A 7,500-nucleotide genomic window follows, 5' to 3' on the forward strand; every position below is an offset into this window, starting at 1 on the left:
CGTTCGATCAAAGTGTTTCACCCACCGGCGCGCCCCGGCCGAAGCCAGGGCGCACCGGAGGCGGGCCGCCCCGCCGCCATCTCTCTCGCTCAGCGATCCATCCGCGAAACCCACCGACCAGCCACAGTGCCCGGAACGAGGCTCCGGTTCGTTCACCCTCGCCACTGTCCGAGGGCGTCCGAAAATACTAAGGTCTGAGTCGGATCCGAAACGCACAAACGTCGGTCCTCACTCCTGGAGGCCTATGTTTCTAAAAACCAGGTTTCTGAAATCTGCGACCTGGTGGCCCAGTGATGTCGGCTACAACTTTTTTTTTCCAGTCCGCTCAAAATTCTCCAGGCATTTTCTGAGCTTTCCTTCACATAGTCCGACTTTTACTTAGTTTCTGACGGAGCCAAAAAAGTCCGGGTTTTTTTGCCCTCCTTATCGTCCCGACTGGAAACTTTAACTTCGTATTTTAAGTCAGAAAATTAAAGTCCTTTTCATCCAGGAGACCGACCCTTCCTGCAAAGCGTCCCAAATGGTCCTTCGTCGTCGGATATCTGTCGGGAAATACCGCTCTATGGAACTGTTTATTTCATCCATCCGCTGCACCTGCTGTTCTGCCATCAGAGTCCGACAATAGCGCTTCTTCATCGGATATCAGCCGGGATCTCACGCTCTCTGGAACTGTTTAATTCATCCATCCACTGCACCTGCTGTTCTGCCATCAGCATCCGAGAATAGTGTCCCGTACTGGGACATGGTCTGGGATATCCCGCTCTCTGGAACTATGTTCTGTTTATTTCCTTCATCCACTGCACCTGCTGTTCTGACATCAGCATCCGAGAATAGTGTCCCGTACTGGGACATGGTCTGGGATCTCCCGCTCTCTGGAACTGTGTTCTGATTATTTCCTTCATCCACTGCACCTGCTGTTCTGACATCAGCATCCGAGAATAGTGTCCCGTACTGGGACATGGTCTGGCATATCCCGCTCTCTGGAACTATGTTCTGTTTATTTCCTTCATCCACTGCACCTGCTGTTCTGACATCAGCATCCGAGAATAGTGTCCCGTACTGGGACATGGTCTGGCATATCCCGCTCTCTGGAACTATGTTCTGATTATTTCCTTCATCCACTGCACCTGCTGTTCTGACATCAGCATCCGAGAATAGTGTCCCGTACTGGGACATGGTCTGGGATCTCCCGCTCCATGGAACTTCGTATTCATCCGTCCACTGCACCTGCTGTTCTGACATCAGCATCCGAGAATAGTGTCCCGTACTGGGACATGGTCAGGGATCTCCCGCTGTCTGGAACTGTGTATTCATCCATCCGCTGCACCTGCTGTTCTGCCATCAGTGTCCGTGAACAGTGCTTCTTCATCGGATATCAGCCGGGATCTCACGCTCTCTGGAACTGTTTATTTCATCCATCCACTGCACCTGCTGTTCTGACATCAGCATCCGAGACTAGTGTCCCGTACTGGGACATGGTCTCGCATATCCCGCTCTCTGGAACTATGTTCTGATTATTTCCTTCATCCACTGCACCTGCTGTTCTGCCATCAGTGTCCGACAACAGCGCTTCATCATCGGATAACTGCCGTGAAATACCGCTCTCTGGATCTGCTCTGTTCTGGCAGGTAATCAGGGAGATTTTAAGTAGATGAGTGTCCGGGAATAGTGGGCCGTTCTGGGACTTGGTCTGGGATATCCCGCTCTCTGGAACTATGTTCTGTTTATTTCCTTCATCCAGTGCACCTGCTGTTCTGCCATCAGTGTCCGACAATAGCGCGCCGTTCTGGGACTTGGTCTGGGATATCCTGCTCTCTGGAACTATGTTCTGTTTATTTCCTTCATCCAGTGCACCTGCTGTTCTGCCATCAGTGTCCGACAATAGCGCGCCGTTCTGGGACATGGTCTGGGATCTCCCGCTGTCTGGAACTGTGTGTTCATCCATACGTTACACCTGCTGTTCTGACATCAGCATCCGAGAATGGTGTGCCGTTCTGGGACATGGTCTGGGATCTCCCGCTGTCTGGAACTGTGTGTTCATCCATCCACTGCACCTGCTGTTCTGACATCAGCATCCGAGAATAGTGGGCCGTTCTGGGACATGGTCTGGGATATCACGCTGTCTGGAACTGTGTGTTCATCCGTCCACTGCACCTGCTGTTCTGCCATCAGCATCCGAGAATAGTGCCCCGTACTGGGACATCAGCCAGGACACACCGCCGTCATCTCGTTCGTTCGCTCAGTCATCCATCCACGAAAGCTACCGATCAGCCACAGTGCCCGGAATGATGCCTCCTGCCGGGGCAGCGTCCGCTTGCTCCCCGACAGCCAGTTCTGCATGAGGCTCCGGTTCTTCCACCCCCGCCACTGTCCGAGGGTGTCCGAAAATACTGAGGTCTGAGTCGGATCCGAACCGCACAAACGCCGGTCTTCACGACTGGAGGCCTATGTTTCTAAAAACCGGGTTTCAGGAATCTGCGACCTGGTGGCCCAGTGATGTCGGCTGGAACTTTTTTTTTCCGGTCCGCTCAAAATTCTCCAGGCATTTTCTGAGCTTTCCTTCACATAGTCCGACTTTTACTTAGTTTCTGACGGAGCCAAAAAAGTCCGGGTTTTTTTGCCCTCCTTATCGTCCCGACTGGAAACTTTAACTCCGTATTTTAAGTCAGAAAATTAAAGTTCTTTTCATCCAGGAGACCGACCCTTCCTTCAAAGTGTCCCATACAGTGCTTCGTCATCGGACATCGGCCGGGATCTCCCGCTCTCTGGAACTGTGTATTCATCCATGCGGTACACCTGCTGTTCTGCCATCACTGTCCGGGAATAGTGTGTCGTTCTGGGTCATGGTCTGGGTTCTGCCGCTCTCTGGAACTCTTTATTCATCCATGCGGTACACCTGCTGTTCTGCCATCACTGTCCGGGAATAGTGTGTCGTTCTGGGTCATGGTCTGGGATATCACGCTCTCTGGAACTCTTTATTCATCCATGCGGTACACCTGCCGTTCTGCCATCACTGTCCGGGAACAGTGTGCCGTTCTGGGACTTGGTCTGGTCTCTGCCGCTCTCTGGAGCTCTGTATTCATCCATGCGGTACACCTGCTCTTCTGCCATCACTGTCCGGGAATAGTGTGTCGTTCTGGGACTTGGTCTGGGTTCTGCCGCTCTCTGGAACTCTTTATTCATCCATGGGGTACACCTGCTGGTCTGCCATCACTGTCCGGGAACAGTGTGCCGTTCTGGGTCATGGTCTGGGTTCTGCCGCTCTCTGGAACTCTGTATTCATCCATGCGTTACACCTGCTGTTCTGACATCAGCATCCGAGAATAGTGTCCCGTACTGGGACATGGTCAGGGATCTCCCGCTGTCTGGAACTGTGTATTCATCCATCCGCTGCACCTGCTGTTCTGCCATCAGTGTCCGTGAACAGTGCTTCTTCATCGGATATCAGCCGGGATCTCACGCTCTCTGGAACTGTTTATTTCATCCATCCACTGCACCTGCTGTTCTGACATCAGCATCCGAGAATAGTGTCCCGTACTGGGACATGGTCTGGGATCTCCCGCTCCATGGAACTGTGTTCTGTTTATTTCCTTCATCCACTGCACCTGCTGTTCTGACATCAGCATCCGACAATAGTGTCCCGTACTGGGACATGGTCTGGGATCTCCCGCTCCATGGAACTGTGTTCTGTTTATTTCCTTCATCCACTGCACCTGCTGTTCTGACATCAGCATCCGACAATAGTGTCCCGTACTGGGACATGGTCTCGCATATCCCGCTCTCTGGAACTATGTTCTGTTCATTTCCTTCATCCAGTGCACCTGCTGTTCTGCCATCAGTGTCCGACAATAGCGCTTCATCATCGGATAGCTGCCGTGAAATACCGCTCTCTGGATCTGCTCTGTTCTGGCAGGTAATCAGGGAGATTTTAAGTAGATGAGTGTCCGGGAATAGTGGGCCGTTCTGGGACTTGGTCTGGGATATCACGCTCTCTGGAACTATGTTCTGTTTATTTCCTTCATCCAGTGCACCTGCTGTTCTGCCATCAGTGTCCGACAATAGCGCGCCGTTCTGGGACTTGGTCTGGGATATCCCGCCCTCTGGAACTATGTTCTGTTTATTTCCTTCATCCAGTGCACCTGCTGTTCTGCCATCAGTGTCCGACAATAGCGCTTCATCATCGGATATCTGCCGTGAAATACCGCTCTCTGGAACTGTGTATTAGTCCGTCCGCTGCACCTGCTGTTCTGACATCAGCATCCGAGAATAGTGTCCCGTACAGGGACATGGTCTGGTCTCTGCCGCTCTCTGGAACTCTGTATTCATCCATGCGTTACACCTGCTGTTCTGACATCAGCATCCGAGAATGGTGTGCCGTTCTGGGACATGGTCTGGTCTCTGCCGCTCTCTGGAACTCTGTATTCATCCATGCGTTACACCTGCTGTTCTGACATCAGCATCCAAGAATAGTGTCCCGTTCTGGGACATGGTCTGGGTTCTGCCGCTCTATGGAACTGTGTGTTCATCCGTCCACTGCACCTGCTGTTCTGCCATCAGCATCCGAGAATAGTGCCCCGTACTGGGACATCAGCCAGGACGCACCGCCGTCATCTCGTTCGTTCGCTCAGTCATCCATCCACGAAAGCTACCGATCAGCCACAGTGCCCGGAATGATGCCTCCTGCCGGGGCAGCGTCCGCTTGCTCCCCGACAGCCAGTTCTGCATGAGGCTCCGGTTCTTCCACCCCCGCCACTGTCCGAGGGTGTCCGAAAATACTGAGGTCTGAGTCGGATCCGAACCGCACAAACGCCGGTCTTCACGACTGGAGGCCTATGTTTCTAAAAACCGGGTTTCAGGAATCTGCGACCTGGTGGCCCAGTGATGTCGGCTGGAACTTTTTTTTTCCGGTCCGCTCAAAATTCTCCAGGCATTTTCTGAGCTTTCCTTCACATAGTCCGACTTTTACTTAGTTTCTGACGGAGCCAAAAAAGTCCGGGTTTTTTTGCCCTCCTTATCGTCCCGACTGGAAACTTTAACTCCGTATTTTAAGTCAGAAAATTAAAGTTCTTTTCATCCAGGAGACCGACCCTTCCTTCAAAGTGTCCCATACAGTGCTTCGTCATCGGACATCGGCCGGGATCTCCCGCTCTCTGGAACTGTGTGTTCATCCATACGTTACACCTGCTGTTCTGACATCAGCATCCGAGAATGGTGTGCCGTTCTGGGACATGGTCTGGGATCTCCCGCTGTCTGGAACTGTGTATTAGTCCGTCCGCTGCACCTGCTGTTCTGACATCAGCATCCGAGAATAGTGCGCCGTTCTGGGACATGGTCTGGTCTCTGCCGCTCTCTGGAACTCTGTATTCATCCATGCGTTACACCTGCTGTTCTGACATCAGCATCCGAGAATAGTGTCCCGTACAGGGACATGGTCTGGTCTCTGCCGCTCTCTGGAACTCTGTATTCATCCATGCGTTACACCTGCTGTTCTGACATCAGCATCCGAGAATAGTGTCCCGTACAGGGACATGGTCTGGTCTCTGCCGCTCTCTGGAACTCTGTATTCATCCATGCGTTACACCTGCTGTTCTGACATCAGCATCCGAGAATAGTGTCCCGTTCTGGGACATGGTCTGGTCTCTGCCGCTCTCTGGAGCTCTTTATTCATCCATGCGGTACACCTGCTGTTCTGCCATCACTGTCCGGGAATAGTGTGCCGTTCTGGGTCATGGTCTGGTCTCTGCCGCTCTCTGGAACTCTTTATTCATCCATGGGGTACACCTGCTGGTCTGCCATCACTGTCCGGGAACAGTGTGCCGTTCTGGGTCATGGTCTGGTCTCTGCCGCTCTCTGGAGCTGTTATTTTCCTCCATCCGGTACACCCACTGCTCTGCCATCACTGTCCGAAAATAGTGCTCCGAAATCGGGTAAGTCGCGCGGGGGGCCACCCCCGTATCTCGGCTCCAGGAGCCTCTTTCCGCCCGGGGCCTGGCCCACTATGCTTAGGTCCAGCTGGGGAACGCTCCCCCCGAAGCTCGGGGCCCTGTCCTGGAGATCTCTGTTTCCGAAAACCAGGTTTCTGAAATCTGCGACCTGGTGGCCCAGTGATGTGAGCTAAAAAAAAATTTATCGAAGCGATCTAAAAAAGCCCAGGCATTTTCTGAGCTTTCCTTCACATATTCCGACTTTTACTTAGTTTCTGACGGAGCCAAAAAAGTCCGGGTTTTTTTCGCTCCACATAGTCCCGACTGGAAACTTTAACTTTTTTTTTTTTCCATTATTTCACCCGCGGAGGTCCGCAAACACCTCCAGGGGCCCACAACGGCCGAATTAAGCCAGGAAAAAGACACCAGAACCCGGATCTCTTTACCAGACACCCCCAGAGCCCGGAACACGGACCCAAACACCTCCAGAGGCCCACAACGGCCGAATTGAACCCGGAAAAAGACGCCAGAACCCGGATCTCTTTACCAGACACCCCCAGAGCCCGGAACACGGACCCAAACACCTCCAGAGGCCCACAACGGCCGAATTAAGTCCGGAAAAAGACGCCAGAACCCGGATCTCTTTACCAAACACCCCCAGAGCCCGGAACTCGGACCCAAACACCTCCAGAGGCCCACAACGGCCGAATTGAACCCGGAAAAAGACGCCAGAACCCGGATCTCTTTACCAGACACCCCCAGAGCCCGGAACTCGGACCCAAACACCTCCAGAGGCCCACAACGGCCGAATTAAACCCGGAAAAAGACACCAGAACCCGGATCTCTTTACCAGACACCCCCAGAGCCCGGAACACGGACCCAAACACCTCCAGAGGCCCACAACGGCCGAATTGGACCCGGAAAAAGACGCCAGAACCCGGATCTCTTTACCAGACACCCCCAGAGCCCGGAACTCGGACCCAAACACCTCCAGAGGCCCACAACGGCCGAATTGGACCCGGAAAAAGACGCCAGAACCCGGATCTCTTTACCAGACACCCCCAGAGCCCGGAACTCGGACCCAAACACCTCCAGAGGCCCACAACGGCCGAATTGGACCCGGAAAAAGACGCCAGAACCCGGATCTCTTTACCAGACACCCCCAGAGCCCGGAACTCGGACCCAAACACCTCCAGAGGCCCACAACGGCCGAATTGAACCCGGAAAAAGACGCCAGAACCCGGATCTCTTTACCAGACACCCCCAGAGCCCGGAACTCGGACCCAAACACCTCCAGAGGCCCACAACGGCCGAATTGGACCCGGAAAAAGACGCCAGAGCCCGGGTTCCGCTCCATGCCGCACACCGCACCTGCAATACCGACCTCTCCCACCGGAGGGAGACAGAGGGCGCCTTCCACCCTGACTGCTGCCCGGGTGAGAGACACTATTCCTGGGGGGACTCTTTATCAGACTCCCCTTAACTAAAAGGGACTGCTGCCCGGGAAAGAGACACTATTCCTGGGGGGGCCTTCTACCAGACCCCCCCTGCCCCAACACACCATCCCCAATTTCAC

The sequence above is a fragment of the Gasterosteus aculeatus genome, unplaced genomic scaffold, assembly GCF_964276395.1.
Source record: "Gasterosteus aculeatus unplaced genomic scaffold, fGasAcu3.hap1.1 HAP1_SCAFFOLD_60, whole genome shotgun sequence".
NCBI classification, from domain to species: domain Eukaryota; kingdom Metazoa; phylum Chordata; class Actinopteri; order Perciformes; family Gasterosteidae; genus Gasterosteus; species Gasterosteus aculeatus.